Raw genomic sequence first — 19644 nt, forward strand, 5'->3', positions numbered from 1 at the left:
TCAGTTCAGAGCACAATTCCACATCTTTTTTACCGAAGTTATAGATCAGCCGCTCATGTTGTTTGCGGCGGAAATCCTCGTCATAACGCCGCCAGGCCGACCCTTTGTACTTATGGTACAAAACGTGTATGAGAAATTGATAGCGCACCACGTTCATGTGTTCGTCCGGGCGCGTCTCTAGGTAACACGCCGCAAAGATCAACATGCAGCGTACCCAATTCGGGTAGGACCGCAAAGCGTCCTCGCTACCGTGCCCCTTTTTCTTAGCTGAAAGCAAGGCTTTACGATCGTCGCTAGTAAGAGCAAAAATATTGACATATTGGCCCTTACGAATACGGTCCCGGACCCGGGGCCTGAGTCCACGTTGCACAGCCGTATTAGCGCAGTGAACGGTGTCCGATTCCACCGATACTTGGGAGGCGCACGAGGTGGAATACCGACGCTCGCGCCGTCTGCGACGCTTAACCCTGTGCAAGCCACCATCCGAGGAGGACAGATCCTCCGAGGACGTGGAGGAGAGGGAAGAATCCGTGCCGCGACGCCTGCGCCTGCTGCGCTTGCCGGAAATCCCACCCGCACTGCTGCCTATGCTAGAGGAGCTGGAGCGAGTACCCGAACCCAAGCTGCTAAGAGGTGTAACCGCGCTCCCCCTGGACCAGTCGGGGTCCGAGGAAGACTCACCTGCACGAGAGGGAACACCGTCCGTCCCACCGGCCACCGGACGACTCGTGGATGCACCAGCTGACTCCATTGCTGACCCGACGTCCGCGGCTGGGGAGACAAAAGAGACATTGTTCCCCTGCTCCACCACCGGACCCGCAGCCGCCGGGAGCGGGGCAGGAGGGGGGACCGTCGCGCCAGAGGACAGAAGCGGGATAAGAGATTGCGCGATGCTATCCGCCAAAGATGCAGTGGGTACGGAGGAAAACAAGGGAGCCACCGCCGACACCACAGCGGCACAAATGGCGGACAAGACGGTGGCGTCCACCAAGGGTGCAGCCGCAGTGGCAGGCGAAGGAAGAACAGACCTGCCACGCGAGTCGCGCGCCCCGCCGGATGTACGCAAACCTCCCGTCGGGAGCAAGGACCCGGAGGATCCATCACTATCGGGAATCACGGCACAACCGTCCTGCTGCGCTAAACCGCTGCCAAACCGCCGGCGCCGCGACCGTCTACTAACCCGAGCGTCGGCCACAGGAGGAGAAATCAGAGAGTCGTCACTACTAGAAGGGGGCAGCGCGACGTCGGACTGAGAGCTGACCGCAGAAGCGTCGGCAGGAGACGCCCGGACGCGGGGAGATGGAGATGGTTCGTGAGCCATATGCGAACGCCGCCCCCTTATGGAGTGAGTGACCGGCAGCCGAGACCCCGGCCGGGGTCCGGCAGGAGCCGCGCGGCCACGGGCGGCGGCGGCAGAACTACCAGGCAAGCGTGGCACCATGGAAGGGACCGGCGCCCCGGGCCCATTCACGGCAGGAGAGATCGGGCGGGCCGCCCCACCGCGGCGGACGCGGCATGCCCCCGCATGACAGGCCCGCACTAACAGTAACCGGTAAGGCCCCCTTCCGCAGCCGCGGAGCGGGGGCGACGCTCCACCCCGACGCGGGAGGGCGCTGACAGAACAGACAATGGTAAGGGAGGGATCACAGAGGGGGTAGGCCTCATCTGGGCCCCCCTGCTGTGAGGTTGATCTGCGGCACGCGCGCGCTGCCCAGACTGCCTGCGTCCGGCAGCCGCGCGACCCCCCACCCGCCCACTGCTGACAGCCGGTTGAACTCCCAGGCCGCCATCCACCACAAGACTGTCCTCCTTGGCGGGGGAGAGCTGCCGGGCCGCAGGGCAGGAGCTCCGTCCCCGCCCCACGTGACTCGTACGGCCATCCGCCACACCAAGCGGCGGGGTCAGGGACGGCAGAACGCCGTCTCTGGCAGGCAGCCTAAGACGCCCCCGGCTCCCTGGCGCTCCATCCACCGCCGCGGGGATGGAGACGGAGAGCGCGAACGCGGGGGAGCGCGGGCGGCCGAGCGCGGGCGGCCGAGCCCGGCCGCGCACGGCCCTCGTCTCCCGAACGGCAGCCGCAGCAGGGCTACCCCGGGCCGGCAGGAGAGTAGAGGAGTCCAAAAGCCGGGCGGGGAGGCCATCGCTGCGGGTAGGACGGGAACGGGCCGCCATAACACACAAGGGAGGGGGGCTAAGGGGTTAGCAGCACAGAATAAGACACAGAGGAGAGGAGAGGCACAGTACGAATAAAAGTTAGGAATAGGAGAGTGAATGCAGCAGTAGTAATAGGAAAGTAGAAGTGGTAGAAAGAGAAAGGAAATGAAACTGTGAATTACTGAATTGGAATGGGAATACTTGCAGCCTCACGTGAAGAACTGAAAGAGACAGGAAGTACTAGGTCAGCAACTTATATGCATGGCAGTACAGCCCCTAGCCACAATCCAGCCAATAGCCTCCCGGTCCTTCCATCTACGTTCCTCCCACCACAAAACGTTAACCCCTTCCAAGCCAAGGTGATGCCTCGAGAGGCGCTCCGGAAGCCCAGACTGCGTTTATGCTGCTATGGTCACATTATATTCCCTACGCAGTCTTTCATGCAGTTATAAGACACCCATATAATTAATCAGGAATACTGTACACATTTAAATCTGCTACATCTGCACTACACTTCTTCAGTTGATATCAAACTTATTGCATGCACTCACAGGGCCTGAACAATTCATCTTAATTGCTCCTGCATTGTGTGCACAAAACTAAGGAGGTAATTCAGACTGGGAGCGATCGCAGTCTGAATTACTATGCGCAGTGCAGCCAGTGAGGTGCTATCAGCATCTCACTGGTGCGATCGCTTCTGCCTGCTTGACAGGCAGAGGCGATTGCGGGGCGGGAGGGGGCATACCAACAGTGTTAGAACGCCGTTGGCGGGGCGTGGTTCGGACAATGGAGGCGTGGCAGGACCATTGGGGGTTGCAGCATCTGCGTGTGACGTGCCGCGACTCGGGATGCGACAAGTAGCTCCCTGCCAGCGTGCAGAAGCTGCGCAGGTAGGGAGCTACTTGTCCGTACAAAAGCATCGCCGCTGTGCGATGCTTTTGTACTTCTGGCGGGGAAGGTGGTGGTGGTGGGGGGGGTTTAGGGCCTGACATGCATGTCAGAATAAATGATCGTAGATGTGCTAAATTTAGCACATCTACGATCAACTCTGAATTACCCCCTAAGAGCCTGATTCAGGTTTGTAAGTAAAGCATTAAAGCAAGCAACTGGGCAAAACCACGTTGCACTGCAGGTTGGGCAGATGTAACATGTACAGAGAGATTTAGATTTGGGTGGGGTGTGTTCAAACTGAAATCTAAACTGCAGTGTAAAAATAAAGCTAACACTTGTGAGCTACATGCAAAAGCAGCCCGTATTTACTCTGCACAGAAAAAAATATAAATGCATTGCTCCTCTTGCATGGCAACATGGGGCCCTATTCAGACCTGATTGCTGCTGTGCGTTTTCGCACAGCGGGCGATTATCAAACTACTGTGCACGCGTATGCACTGCAATGCGCACGTACGTTGCCAAACAGTGACAGGATGGTGCAAAAATGTTGATCACACGGCTGTTCGCAAGGTGATTGACAAGAAGAGGACATTTGTGGGTGGTAACTGACTGTTTTCTGGGAGTGTCAGGAAAAATGTAGGCATTCCCAAGTGTTTTCAGGGCGGGTGTGTGACGTCAGTTCCGGACCCGATCAGCCTGATTTCTTTGCACTGGAAGAGTAAGTATTGAGCTGCGCACAGACTGCACACATTGCACAGAATGGGGAAAACATTTGATGGTGAGTGTGATGCGAATGGTTTTGCAGCTGTCCGCTGACTGAGGGGAATTTTTGTACAGCGTAGACATGTATTCGCACACTTGCACGAAGCGAATTTTCACTCCCCCTTGGGCTACGACAGTCTGATCACAGGGCAGTGTAATTTGCAGCCCAGCGATCAGGTCTGAATTAGGTCCATGGTTTGTTCCAGAAACAAAGTTACTTGCTTTTTTGCTTTACTTACAAATATGACTTAGACCTTAAATGCATTTATTTACCCATATGCAGAGTTGTACGTGCCAATGTGGTGCATCCGCATCCTATCCGTATAATAAGCCTGATATTTGTCATTATCTTCAGGGCGCACTTCCACCAGCCTATACTTGGTACAAATATTATGCTTGGAACCTCCAATGTCCAACTCTACATAGTCTGTAATTCTGTCAACATACCCTTAACAAGCCTTGCCTATGTAAGAGTATCCCAGAGCCATAACTAAACTATTTGGGGCCCTACCCCCATTTTTCCAATAGGGACATAAGGTGCATGTCTTGTGGGGAAGGAACATGGCAAACTTGATCCCAGAGAAAGCCCGTGCTATAATGCCCCTTACCACACACACACACACACACACACACACACACACACACACACACACGTACAGCAAGGAAAGCGGCACTCAGAGACAATATTAGTAGCAAAAGAGAAGATGTATTATCAAATATCAGTCAACATTTCGGGGCGCGTAGCCCCGTTGTCAGGACTTCACAACAAACAGGTACCTAATATTGTCTCCGAGTGCCGCTTTCCTTGCTGGACGTGTATAACTTTTTCATAGCGAGCACCGGAGCAAGCTGGATTTTGTGTGAGTGCCGGCTGCTGCTGGAAGGATATATATATATATATATATATATATATATATATATATACACAGAGGCAGAACTCTGGGAGGCAACGGCGTCATCTGCCGCCGGGCTCCTGCTCTGAAGGGGGGCACTTCTCCTCCCATTGAATTAAGTTAATTGATAGCTGCCGCTGTCTTTTCAGTGGCCAACTTCCTCACTGGTCCCTGCACCTTACAGATCACACCCTCTTTATTATACTGTAGATACACATTTTACAAGTGTCATACCAAGGATTAGAACCCACGACCTATTACACAGGAAGCAGACACCTTACTGATGAACCTGTATAGGAAATATGAGAATTCTAACTATATGAAGTTACTTCTCTGACAATTACATGTAACTTCATATAGTTAGAATTCTCATGCTTCCTGTACAGGAGTAAATAGCTCCATCAGTAAAGTGTCTGCTATCAGTGTAACAGGTCATGGGTCCTAATCCTGGGTATGACTGCTCAGAAATGTGTGATTTAAAATAAACACTACACACACACATACATGTATATTTATCTTAATATAGGAAATAGGGGGGCACCAATATTTATCTTGCCTCCGGGCAACTGGGACGAACTTACGCCACTGTATGTGTGTATATATATATATATATATATATATATTACAAAACAAAAAATCAACCCTAATATCTTGCGCTATACCTCTAGTCTCAAACCAACAAGAAATACCCTCTGTCAGATAAGGTATTAAAAGTAGATTACAAATAGAAATGAATTCTCGTGGGAGCCAATATGCCTTTTGTATGACAATAATTAAAAGTTTTTATTGTACAGAAACAAACGATATTTATCCTAAGCGTTCGTTATTGACACAACCTTCTAAAAATTCATATAAAACAATATTACAATCTTATACATAAATTACAGTTGGATGTGAGGATTTTACAGCCAGGTGATCACAGTCAGAACTCGAAATGGATGTATCTCCAACCAGATGCTTGTGATAAGGACTTTGTTAACCAGACGTTGCAAAACCCAACGCGTTTCGTCCGTTAGGACTTCATCACGGGTTTGGAATCTGGATAGTTACAAATGGAAATATATAAATCATATAGTCTTCATTAATAAGACATATTATTATCCAGGTAAGTATTCCATTGAAATCTATTGTGGATTAACATACATACCAGTTCTTATAGTAGGAGTGATTACCATTGATTAGAAAGGTTTAGAATATCCAATGATTACATCCAATCACATATTCAATTCGATAAATATAATATCTGAAACATTATCGTTATAATAATCAATAAACATTATCCTTATACAAATGATAAAAGGAAGAGGGAGGGAGAGTCAAAAGAAGGGAAAAGGGAGGGAAAGTCGAAAGAATATTACGAATGTCAATATAAATCAAATAGCTCCGTATTTATCCACATAATCAACATCAATTCAGCTGATGGAAATGATACAAAGGGCAGGGTCTACAAGTATCAGAAACTACCAATAGTTATAGAACACCCCAATTAAAGTCCACATAAAACTTCAAATTCACAATATACACACAATTATATCCACATTACAACTCATTGTACAATACATACCTAGATAGACTTAAAAAAAAATATATATAAATTTGGTTGAAATTAGATGATGTTACGTTCCCTAAAAGGGATAAAGATAAAATAGTTTTTTGTCACTCAAATGATTGTTAATAGGAAATGTTCCTGTAACATCCTGTTTACCATTAAAATAACATAGATGCTACCAACAAATCAGAGAAGATATAACAACAACTTCCTCAATTGATTATAAGAAACCATGCTGATGTCAGTATTTAATGTAAGGTATTTAAGGTGATTCAAATAGAAGAACTTTTTTATCACAAACTAATTAATAAATGATGTCTTTAATCTAACATGCAATGGGGAGTGGTATATTCAATCAATCATTAGAGAGCCAATTAAGTTCACAGCTGTAATTTATAACCAGCAAGAAGAACTTTTTAACATCTGAAATACTAATCTTAACATCATATGGTATTTAATATTTGCACTAAATTAGTCTGGTTCTTACCTATTTTCAATCAAGAATGGTGGAACCTTATAGTATACCTCTGTTTATACATGTCACCAAACAGAGAACTTAGGAAAATTTCAAATCCTGAACGAAACTATTCCCTGTGGACAAGTGAATCTAAATCAGTATATTACAATCATACTAAAATTAAGTAGTTACTCTTAAATTAAGGAATCCATTCATCTAATAAATTTTCAAAAAGACCATCCAATAACTAAGTTCCAAATATACAATTATAGTACTCAAACTTACTTTTTACAGGAACAAGTGCAACCTCACTGAATCCCAACTACAGAATGAGAGGCAATATAAGGACATCCCTTTATAGCTCCCTTGATATTACATCACTTCCTGCTGGCTGATTAATTAATTTATTATTAGTTAGTGATGTGTTAAGACCTCATAGTACTATGTGGAATGCCATTCTTACTGGTTACCTAACAGATCCCCTAAATGATGTCTTTAATCTAACATGCAATGGGGAGTGGTATATTCAATCAATCATTAGAGAGCCAATTAAGTTCACAGCTGTAATTTATAACCAGCAAGAAGAACTTTTTAACATCTGAAATACTTAACCTCATATGGTATTCAATATTTGCACTAAATTAGTCTGGTTCTTACCTATTTTCAATCAAGAATGGTGGAACCTTATAGTCTACCTCTGTTTATACATGTCACCAAAAAGAGGACTTAGGAAAAATTTCAAATCCTGAATGATACTATTCCCTGTGGACAAGTAAATCTAAATCAGTATAGTACAATCATATTAAAATTAAGTAGTTACTCTTCAATTAAGGAATCCATTCATCTAATAAATTTTCAAAAAGACCATCCAATAACTAAGTTCCAAAAATACCAATATAGTACTCAAACTTACTTTTTACAGGAACAAGTGCAACCTCACTGAATACCAACTACAGAATGAGAGGCAATATAGGGGCATCCCTTTATAGCTCCCTTGATATTACATCACTTCCTGCTGGCTGATTAATTAATTTATTATTAGTTAGTAATGTGTTAAGACCTCATAGTACTATGTGGAATGCCATTCTTACTGGTTAACTAACATCAATTCTGCTTCCTGACATTATAAAAATAAGAGGGGACAAAATCTGAACGCTACATGCGTTCCACTCTCGCGTGCGTGTCAACGCACCGCACTTCCGGTTCAGGCGGAAGTACGCACCGCGTGCGTGTCACAGTCATGCACTTCCGGCGGAAGTACATCACATGCGAGTCACGATCGCTGTTTGCGTGCCATGGTCCCGTAGTTCGATGGAGATGTGTCAGCGGATGTTAAATTTTGTGGTTAGCTTTAGGGATTCTTTCTATGATGAATAAAGATTAAACAAAAATTCTTTATAAGGTCTACTATTAAAGAGTTCTTTGGTCATTAAAGTCAAACTCTTTTTTCACAGTTAGAATTGTAACATTAATATTGAATTCTAAATAGTAATAAAGTGCTGTTATCTCATCAATTAAATAAAGGTATTAATAGTGCTATTTATTAAATAAGTGTTAATCAATATAAGTGACCAATTTGTGATAAATAATATTAATTATAAACTATTTGATAAAAAATATACTTAAAGTGACTTATTGCAATAATAACTAATAGTATTGATACGACATGTTTCAAATTTAAAGTTTAGTGTTTAATTGTCGGGTTCAAATTACACCGACAATATTAATATAACCAACATCAACATGATTTCCCATTTACAGAAAGATTCACCACATATTACATTTCATAAGAGTTATATATTGATAGACCATGAACATACTATATATACTTAAATCATCCCTAAGTTGTATATTCCTTTTATCAAACTTAAACTAAAAAAACTATAAACATAGGGGGAGGGGGGGGGGAACTGTAAGATGGCCGGACTAATAATAGGAATGGTTAAATACTATTCACTTCTCTTTTATTATGAAGACTATTATAGGAAAGACACAATATCAATATCTTCGTTTAAGCCACCAGGAGTGAGAGTGTTCAAAGAGTAGATCCAAAATGTCTCCTGTTTGGATAAAGTTAGATCTCTACTTTTTCCTCTAGGATCTGATGGAATGTATTCGAGAATGGTAAAGGAGAAATTCTCCTTAGTCACAACTGAATTGTGTTTATCCATAAAGTGTCTGGGGAGACTATGGGACGTCAGTTTGTTTTTCACGTTCCTCATATGTTCTTGTACTCTGATTTTAATCATTCTCTTAGTTTTGCCTATATACGATAGGCCACAGCTGCAAGTGATCCGATAGATAACATATTCAGTGTTACAGTTCACAAGGTGTCCTAATTTGTACCATTTCCCTGTTTCCATTTTAATATTAATGGATTTACGTTCCATAAATTTACAACAGATACACTTTGAACATGGATAACAACCCTTTGTAGGTATAATGGAGTCTGGACAGCTTCTGTGTTGCACTAAGTCAGATAGTCTACTTGGTGCTATTATACTTTTCAGATTGGTGGATTTCTGGAAGACCAGGTTAGGTTTATTTGGAAGCGTAGGGTCCAAAATTGGGTCCTTCAAAAGTAAACCCCAATGGCGTTCCAGAATTTTTCTAATTGAATGATTTTCACGGTTAAATTGTGTAATAAAAGGTCTTAACTGTTGTCTTGCTGGTTCAATCTTATCCTTAGGGAGAAACATCTTATCTCTTTCTTGTAGAGATGCTTTTATTTTGACCTTAGAGATCATATCAACAGTATAGCCCCTTTCTTCAAATCTCTTTTGTATGACTGCTGCCTGATCCCAGTAGTCTTCAATGCTGGTACAATTACGTCTTAAACTGAGAAATTGAGCGTATGGCACATTGTACCAGCATTGAAGACTACTGGGATCAGGCAGCAGTCATACAAAAGAGATTTGAAGAAAGGGGCTATACTGTTGATATGATCTCTAAGGTCAAAATAAAAGCATCTCTACAAGAAAGAGATAAGATGTTACTCCCTAAGGATAAGATTGAACCAGCAAGACAACAGTTAAGACCTTTTATTACACAATTTAACCGTGAAAATCATTCAATTAGAAAAATTCTGGAACGCCATTGGGGTTTACTTTTGAAGGACCCAATTTTGGGCCCTACGCTTCCAAATAAACCTAACCTGGTCTTCCAGAAATCCACCAATCTGAAAAGTATAATAGCACCAAGTAGACTATCTGATTTAGTGCAACACAGAAGCTGTCCAGACTCCATTATACCTACAAAGGGTTGTTATCCATGTTCAAAGTGTATCTGTTGTAAATTTATGGAACGTAAATCCATTAATATTAAAATGGAAACAGGGAAATGGTACAAATTAGGACACCTTGTGAACTGTAACACTGAATATGTTATCTATCGGATCACTTGCAGCTGTGGCCTATCGTATATAGGCAAAACTAAGAGAATGATTAAAATCAGAGTACAAGAACATATGAGGAACGTGAAAAACAAACTGACGTCCCATAGTCTCCCCAGACACTTTATGGATAAACACAATTCAGTTGTGACTAAGGAGAATTTCTCCTTTACCATTCTCGAATACATTCCATCAGATCCTAGAGGAAAAAGTAGAGATCTAACTTTATCCAAACAGGAGACATTTTGGATCTACTCTTTGAACACTCTCACTCCTGGTGGCTTAAACGAAGATATTGATATTGTGTCTTTCCTATAATAGTCTTCATAATAAAAGAGAAGTGAATAGTATTTAACCATTCCTATTATTAGTCCGGCCATCTTACAGTTCCCCCCCCCTCCCCCTATGTTTATAGTTTTTTTAGTTTAAGTTTGATAAAAGGAATATACAACTTAGGGATGATTTAAGTATATATAGTATGTTCATGGTCTATCAATATATAACTCTTATGAAATGTAATATGTGGTGAATCTTTCTGTAAATGGGAAATCATGTTGATGTTGGATATATTAATATTGTCGGTGTAATTTGAACCCGACAATTAAACACTAAACTTTAAATTTAAAACTTGTCGTATCAATACTATTAGTTATTATTGCAATAAGTCACTTTAAGTATATTTTTTATCAAATAGTTTATAATTAATATTATTTATCACAAATTGGTCACTTATATTGATTAACACTTATTTAATAAATAGCACTATTAATACCTTTATTTAATTGATGAGATAACAGCACTTTATTACTATTTAGAATTCAATATTAATGTTACAATTCTAACTGTGAAAAAAGAGTTTGACTTTAATGACCAAAGAACTCTTTAATAGTAGACCTTATAAAGAATTTTTGTTTAATCTTTATTCATCATAGAAAGAATCCCTAAAGCTAACCACAAAATTTAACATCCGCTGACACATCTCCATCGAACTACGGGACCATGGCACGCAAACAGCGATCGTGACTCGCATGTGATGTACTTCCGCCGGAAGTGCATGACTGTGACACGCACGCGGTGCGTACTTCCGCCTGAACCGGAAGTGCGGTGCGTTGACACGCACGCGAGAGTGGAACGCATGTAGCGTTCAGATTTTGTCCCCTCTTATTTTTATAATGTCAGGAAGCAGAATTGATGTTAGTTAACCAGTAAGAATGGCATTCCACATAGTACTATGAGGTCTTAACACATTACTAACTAATAATAAATTAATTAATCAGCCAGCAGGAAGTGATGTAATATCAAGGGAGCTATAAAGGGATGCCCCTATATTGCCTCTCATTCTGTAGTTGGTATTCAGTGAGGTTGCACTTGTTCCTGTAAAAAGTAAGTTTGAGTACTATATTGGTATTTTTGGAACTTAGTTATTGGATGGTCTTTTTGAAAATTTATTAGATGAATGGATTCCTTAATTGAAGAGTAACTACTTAATTTTAATATGATTGTAATATACTGATTTAGATTTACTTGTCCACAGGGAATAGTATCATTCAGGATTTAAAATTTTTCCTAAGTCCTCTTTTTGGTGACATGTATAAACAGAGGTAGACTATAAGGTTCCACCATTCTTGATTGAAAATAGGTAAGAACCAGACTAATTTAGTGCAAATATTGAATACCATATGAGGTTAAGTATTTCAGATGTTAAAAAGTTCTTCTTGCTGGTTATAAATTACAGCTGTGAACTTAATTGGCTCTCTAATGATTGATTGAATATACCACTCCCCATTGCATGTTAGATTAAAGACATCATTTAGGGGATCTGTTAGGTAACCAGTAAGAATGGCATTCCACATAGTACTATGAGGTCTTAACACATCACTAACTAATAATAAATTAATTAATCAGCCAGCAGGAAGTGATGTAATATCAAGGGAGCTATAAAGGGATGTCCTTATATTGCCTCTCATTCTGTAGTTGGGATTCAGTGAGGTTGCACTTGTTCCTGTAAAAAGTAAGTTTGAGTACTATAATTGTATATTTGGAACTTAGTTATTGGATGGTCTTTTTGAAAATTTATTAGATGAATGGATTCCTTAATTTAAGAGTAACTACTTAATTTTAGTATGATTGTAATATACTGATTTAGATTCACTTGTCCACAGGGAATAGTTTCGTTCAGGATTTGAAATTTTCCTAAGTTCTCTGTTTGGTGACATGTATAAACAGAGGTATACTATAAGGTTCCACCATTCTTGATTGAAAATAGGTAAGAACCAGACTAATTTAGTGCAAATATTAAATACCATATGATGTTAAGATTAGTATTTCAGATGTTAAAAAGTTCTTCTTGCTGGTTATAAATTACAGCTGTGAACTAAATTGGCTCTCTAATGATTGATTGAATATACCACTCCCCATTGCATGTTAGATTAAAGACATCATTTATTAATTAGTTTGTGATAAAAAAGTTCTTCTATTTGAATCACCTTAAATACCTTACATTAAATACTGACATCAGCATGGTTTCTTATAATCAATTGAGGAAGTTGTTGTTATATCTTCTCTGATTTGTTGGTAGCATCTATGTTATTTTAATGGTAAACAGGATGTTACAGGAACATTTCCTATTAACAATCATTTGAGTGACAAAAAACTATTTTATCTTTATCCCTTTTAGGGAACGTAACATCATCTAATTACAACCAAATTTATATTTATTTTTTTTTGAAGTCTATCTAGGTATGTATTGTACAATGAGTTGTAATGTGGATATAATTGTGTGTATATTGTGAATTTGAAGTTTTATGTGGACTTTAATTGGGGTGTTCTATAACTATTGGTAGTTTCTGATACTTGTAGACCCTGCCCTTTGTATCATTTCCATCAGCTAAATTGATGTTGATTATGTGGATAAATACGGAGCTATTTGATTTATATTGACATTCATAATATTCTTTCGACTTTCCCTCCCTTTTCCCTTCTTTTGACTCTCCCTCCCTCTTCCTTTTATCATTTGTATAAGGATAATGTTTATTGATTATTATAACGATAATGTTTCAGATATTATATTTATCGAATTGAATATGTGATTGGATGTAATCATTGGATATTCTAAACCTTTCTAATCAATGGTAATCACTCCTACTATAAGAACTGGTATGTATGTTAATCCACAATAGATTTCAATGGAATACTTACCTGGATAATAATATGTCTTATTAATGAAGACTATATGATTTATATATTTCCATTTGTAACTATCCAGATTCCAAACCCGTGATGAAGTCCTAACGGACGAAACGCGTTTGGTTTTGCAACGTCTGGTTAACAAAGTCCTTATCACAAGCATCTGGTTGGAGATACATCCATTTCGAGTTCTGACTGTGATCACCTGGCTGTAAAATCCTCACATCCAACTGTAATTTATGTATAAGATTGTAATATTGTTTTATATGAATTTTTAGAAGGTTGTGTCAATAACGAACGCTTAGGATAAATATCGTTTGTTTCTGTACAATAAAAACTTTTAATTATTGTCATACAAAAGGCATATTGGCTCCCACGAGAATCCATTTCTATTTGTGATATATATATATATATATATATATATATATATATATATATATATATATATTCATAGTAGTGATGTGCACCGGAAATTTTTCGCGTTTTGTGTTTTGGGTTCGGTTCCGCGGCCCTGTTTTGGATTCGGACGCGTTTTGGCAAAACCTCACCGAAAAAATTTTGTCGGATTCGGGTGTGTTTTGGATTTGGGTGTTTTTTTCAAAAAACCCTAAAAAACAGCTTAAATCATAGAATTTGGGGGTCATTTTGATCCCATAGTATTATTAACCTCAATAACCATAATTTCCACTCATTTCCAGTCTATTCTGAACACCTCACAATATTATTTTTAGTCCTAAAATTTGCACCGAGGTCGCTGGATGGCTAAGCTAAGCGACACAAGTGGCCGACACAAACACCTGGCCCATCTAGGTGTGGCACTGCAGTGTTTGGCAGGATGGCCTTTCAAAAAAATAGTCCCCAAACAGCACATGATGCAAAGAAAAAAAGAGGCGCACCAAGGTAGCTGTGTGACTAAGCTAAGCGACACAAGTGGCCGACACAAACACCTGGCCCATCTAGGAGTGGCACTGCAGTGTCAATCAAGACAGGATGGCCCTTCCAAAAAATTGTCCCCAAACAGCACATGATGCAAAGAAAAAAAGAGGCGCACCAAGGTGGCTGTGTGACTAAGCTAAGCGACACAAGTGGCCGACACAAACACCTGGCCCATCTAGGAGTGGCACTGCAGTGTCAGGCAGGATGGCCCTTCCAAAAAATTGTCCCCAAACAGCACATGATGCAAAGAAAAATGAAAGAAAAAAGAGGTGCAAGATGGAATTGTCCTTGGGCCCTCCCACCCACCCTTATGTTGTATAAACAGGACATGCACACTTTAACGAACCCATCATTTCAGTGACAGGGTCTGCCACACGACTGTGACTGAAATGACTGGTTGGTTTGGGCCCCCACCAAAAAAGAAGCAATCAATCTCTCCTTGCACAAACTGGCTCTACAGAGGCAAGATGTCCACCTCATCATCATCCTCCGATTCCTCACCCCTTTCACTGTGTACATCCCCCTCCTCACAGATTATTAATTCGTCCCCACTGGAATCCACCATCTCAGGTCCCCGTGTACTTTCTGGAGGCAATTGCTGCTGGTGAATGTCTCCACGGAGGAATTGATTATAATTCATTTTAATGAACATCATCTTCTCCACATTTTCTGGAAGTAACCTCGTACGCCGATTGCTGACAAGGTGAGCGGCTGCACTAAACACTCTTTCGGAGTACACACTGGAAGGAGGGCAACTTAGGTAGAATAAAGCCAGTTTCTGCAAGGGCCCTCAAATTGCCTCTTTTTCTTGGATGCGGTCACTCATATAATCCTCCACCATTCTTTCAATGGTGACAGAATCATATGCAGTGACAGTAGACGACATGTCAGTAATCGTTGCCAGGTCCTTCAGTCCGGACCAGATGTCAGCACTCGCTCCAGACTGCCCTGCATCACCGCCAGCGGGTGGGCTCGGAATTCTTAGCCTTTTCCTCGCACCCCCAGTTGCGGGAGAATGTGAAGGAGGAGATGGTGACGGGTCACGTTCCGCTTGACTTGACAATTTTCTCACCAGCAGGTCTTTGAACCTCTGCAGACTTGTGTCTGCCGGAAAGAGAGATACAACGTAGGTTTTAAATCTAGGATCGAGCACGGTGGCCAAAATGTAGTGCTCTGATTTCAACAGATTGACCACCCGTGAATCCTGGTTAAGCGAATTAAGGGCTCCATCCACAAGTCCCACATGCCTAGCGGAATCGCTCTGTTTTAGCTCCTCCTTCAATGTCTCCAGCTTCTTCTGCAAAAGCCTGATGAGGGGAATGACCTGACTCAGGCTGGCAGTGTCTGAACTGACTTCACGTGTGGCAAGTTCAAAGGGTTGCAGAACCTTGCACAACGTTGAAATCATTGCGCTTGAGTCAGGTGCATTCCACCTCCTTTGCCTATATCGTGGCCAGATGTATAGGCTTGAATGGCCTTTTGCTGCTCCTCCATCCTCTGAAGCATATAGAGGGTTGAATTCCACCTCGTTACCACCTCTTGCTTCAGATGATGGCAGGGCAGGTTCAGGAATGTTTGGTGGTGCTCCAGTCTTCTGTACGCGGTGCCTGAATGCCGAAAGTGGCCCGCAATTCTTCGGGCCACCGACAGCATCTCTTGCACGCCCCTGTCGTTTTTTAAATAATTCTGCACCACCAAATTCAAGGTATATTGCTGGCATTGTCAGATGTCACAAATCCCCAGGAGAGTCCAATTGGGGTAAGCCATTCTGCGATGATCTTCCTCAGTTGCCGTAAGAGGTTTTCAGCTGTGTGCCTATTCTGGAAAGCGGTGATACAAAGCGTAGCCTGCCTAGGAACGAGTTGGCGTTTGCGAGATGCTGCTACTGGTGCCGCTGCTGCTGTTCTTGCTGCAGGAGGCAATACATCTACCCAGTGGGCTGTCACAGTCATATAGTCCTGAGTCTGCCCTGCTCCACTTGTCCACATGTCCGTGGTTAAGTGGACATTGGGTACAACTGCATTTTTTAGGACACTGGTGAGTCTTTTTCTGAGGTCTGTGTACATTTTCGGTATCACCTGCCTAGAGAAATGGAACCTAGATGGTATTTGGTACCGGGGACACAGTACCTCAATCAAGTCTCTAGTTGGCTCTGAATTAACGATGGATACCGGAACCACGTTTCTCACCGCCCAGGCTGCCAAGGCCTCAGTTATCCGCTTTGCAGCAGGATGACTGCTGTGATATTTAATCTTCCTCGCAAAGGACTGTTGGACAGTCAATTGCTTACTGGAAGTAGTACAAGTGGTCTTCCGACTTCCCCTCTGGGATGACGATCGACTCCCAGCAGCAGCAACAACAGCAGCGCCAGCAGCAGTAGGCGTTACACTCAAGGATGCATCGGAGGAATCCCAGGCAGGAGAGGACTCGTCAGACTTGACAGTGACATGGCCTGCAGGACTATTGGCTTTCCTGGGTAAGGAGGAAATTGACACTGAGGGAGTTGGTGGTGTGGTTTGCAGGAGCTTGGTTACAAGAGGAAGGGATTTAGTGGTCAGTGGACTGCTTCCGCTGTCACCCAAAGTTTTTGAACTTGTCACTGACTTATGATGAATGCGCTGCAGGTGACGTATAAGGGAGGATGTTCCGAGGTGGTTAACGTCCTTACCCCTACTTATTACAGCTTGACAAAGGCAACACACGGCTTGACACCTGTTGTCCGCATTTGTGTTGAAATAATTCCACACCGAAGAGCTGATTTTTTTTGTATTTTGACCAGGCATGTCAAGGGACATATTCCTCCCACGGACAACAGGTGTCTCCCCAGGTGCCTGACTTAAACAAACCACCTCACCATCAGAATCCTCCTTGTCAATTTCCTCCCCAGCGCCAGCAACACCCATATCCTCATCCTGGTGTACTTCAACAGTGACATCTTCAATTTGACTATCAGGAACTGGACTGCAGGTGCTCCTTCCAGCACTTGCAGGGGGCGTGCAAATGGTGGAAGGCGCAAGCTCTTCCCGTCCAGTGTTGGGAAGGTCAGGCATCGCAACCGACACAATTGGACTCTCCTTGGGGATTTGTGATTTAGAAGAACGCACAGTTCTTTGCTGTGCTTTTGCCAGCTTAAGTCTTTTCATTTTTCTAGCGAGAGGATGAGTGCTTCCATCCTCATTTGAAGCTGAACCACTAGCAATGAACATAGGCCAGGGCCTCAGCCGTTCCTTGCCACTCCATGTCGTAAATGGCATATTGGCAAGTTTACGCTTCTCCTCAGACGCTTTTAATTTAGATTTTTGGGTCATTTTACTGAACTTTTGTTTTTTGGATTTTACATGCTCTCTACTATGACATTGGGCATCGGCCTTGGCAGACGACGTTGATGGCATTTCATCGTCTCGGCCATGACTAGTGGCAGCAGCTTCAGCACGAGGTGGAAGTGGATCTTGATCTTTCCCTTTAACCTCCACATTTTTGTTCTCCATTTTTTAATGTGTGGAATTATATGCCAGTATCAATAGCAATGGCCTACTACTATATTTACTGCGCAAAACTAAAATGCACCACAGGTATAGAATGTAGATGGATAGTATACTTAATGGATGACGAGTGACGACACAGAGGGACGGCCATGTTCTCTGGCCAGGAGATAGCAGGGTAGAGGGGAAGGGGGCGGGTCATGGGAATGAAGGGAATGGGTCTGGTCTAATGAATATGTTTCAGTGCCAGGGATGGTCATAAGATTCCTGTCATCCCCAGCAGCAAGAGCAGGACCGCCTGCCCCTTAATGGCAACAGTAACTCAAGAGGCAGAGAGGAGAAGCCAGGGAGAAATAAGTGGAGGGCCCCCATGCCCCTCCCTCTCCTCCGGCCAGACCACATTCGCATCCTCTTTGTCACTACCCACGGGGCAGTGCCATGGTCATGGCGGCATAGAAATGAGTCAGTATGACTCATTATAATGCAGATGGCTGTGGGCCACATCATAGCGGCGGGCAAAAGTGCAATGCATCGGCTACACTGCTGCAAGGTCCAACTCTGGTTTGAACTACATAACAGTATGAGAGAAATTATGCTACAGTGTGCATTCAAATCAATGTCGTTAGTGATGTTGCCACAGTTTATATGCTCAATGCTAATCTTCAATAGAATCTTTCTAAATCTGCTATATTTTACAATTTCCCATAGTTACCAGTGCCAGGTGATATCTTTAGAATTATTTTACACTGATGAGTTTACGGTGTGCATAGAGATTTAGCGGTAAATTTACTAAGGTGGGAGGTTTTTTTAGAACTGGTGATGTTGCTCATAGCAACCAATCAGATTCTACTTAACATTTATCTAAATGCCTTTAGAAGATAATAGATAGAATCTGATTGCATCAAAAGTTCTAAAAAAAAACTCCCACCCTAGTAAATTTACCCCTAGATTTCAATGAGGTGTGTCCAAACTTAAATCTACATTGCAGTGTAAAAATAAATCTGTCTTAACATTTGTGGGCTAAATGTAAAATCAGACAGTATTTACCCTGCGCAGAAAAAAATATAAATGTATTCACTCTACTTCACATTGCAAGATAGTTTGTTACCGATACAAAGTGAATTGCTTTTGTTGCTTTGTTCCAAAACAGAATCAGGCCCTCAGTCACAATGGCCAGTCAGCAGAAAACAAATTATACAGTACATGAATACTCAATATTTTAATTAAGCAAGCAGATGTGGGTGATATTTAAGTAAAAACTATAGACTCAACTTTTTTTATATTTCTTTCAGACTTTTCTTATGTCGTTTCCTTTGGTCTTGTTCTGTCCTAAGATACTAACTGCATGCTATAATCACTGCTTATTCCTCTAACCAATTCAGTGTCAACAAAATGTGGACTAGTCTGGACAGGTCATTTCCTTTCTAAAACGTTTTATTTCCTTCTACACACTGACCCATTTCCTTTCTCTATGTTTACCTAATTAACTTTTACATGCCAATTACTCATGTATGTACAACTTCTTTATCTGCTTCCTGCTTAGGTCATTGATCAGTGTATAATGCACAGAAATAGTTCAGTAATGACCTCTTAAAACAAAAATATGATCATTACTGAAAAAACAAACTTAGTTGTAAGATAAGACATCATTTTTAAAAGGTCAAATTTAATTAAGTTTCAAATTGTACACTAGTGGTCTCATTTAGAGTTAGGCACAAATTCAGGTCTTAGATGTAAAATTCCACTTTGTTTTATTGTTGTGCAATAAACCAACGCAAAAGACTCTAGCTCCATCTTGCTGGACCCGACGCTGTCCCTTCATCTACTGTGGTGCTCCGGCTGGCCACTACAGTGTACATAAACATATTTAGTATGGTTAGCCACTGGTGATTTGGACATATTCCTGGGTTTTGCATTGCATGGGAGCCGCCATGTTGGATTGA

At 42.2% G+C, this 19644-nt stretch overlaps 2 long non-coding RNA genes across 6 annotated transcripts; one reads left to right on the forward strand and one right to left on the reverse strand.

Moving 5' to 3' along the window:
• Positions 1–5459: 5459 nt before the first annotated feature.
• LOC134929020 (uncharacterized) lies at positions 5460–7668 on the reverse strand. 3 transcript variants are annotated; one of them, XR_010178213.1, is made up of 5 exons: positions 7620–7668; positions 7364–7468; positions 6737–6840; positions 5848–5943; positions 5460–5738 (listed from the first exon to the last, which is right to left on the reverse strand). It is a non-coding gene; the product is annotated as an uncharacterized LOC134929020 (long non-coding RNA). The 3 variants fall into 3 exon arrangements; XR_010178214.1 differs by lacking the exons at positions 7364–7468; positions 7620–7668 and adding exons at positions 6265–6325; positions 6992–7026; XR_010178212.1 differs by lacking the exons at positions 7364–7468; positions 7620–7668 and adding an exon at positions 6992–7026.
• A 3988-nt stretch (positions 7669–11656) lies between these two features.
• LOC134929021 (uncharacterized) lies at positions 11657–13652 on the forward strand. Of its 3 annotated transcripts, none has more exons than XR_010178217.1 (5): positions 11657–11736; positions 12260–12363; positions 12775–12836; positions 13158–13253; positions 13363–13652. It is a non-coding gene; the product is annotated as an uncharacterized LOC134929021 (long non-coding RNA). The 3 variants fall into 3 exon arrangements; XR_010178215.1 differs by lacking the exon at positions 11657–11736 and adding an exon at positions 12074–12108; XR_010178216.1 differs by lacking the exons at positions 11657–11736; positions 12775–12836 and adding an exon at positions 12074–12108.
• The last annotated feature ends 5992 nt before the right edge of the window (positions 13653–19644 follow it).

The sequence above is a fragment of the Pseudophryne corroboree genome, chromosome 5, assembly GCF_028390025.1.
Source record: "Pseudophryne corroboree isolate aPseCor3 chromosome 5, aPseCor3.hap2, whole genome shotgun sequence".
NCBI classification, from domain to species: Eukaryota; Metazoa; Chordata; class Amphibia; order Anura; family Myobatrachidae; genus Pseudophryne; species Pseudophryne corroboree.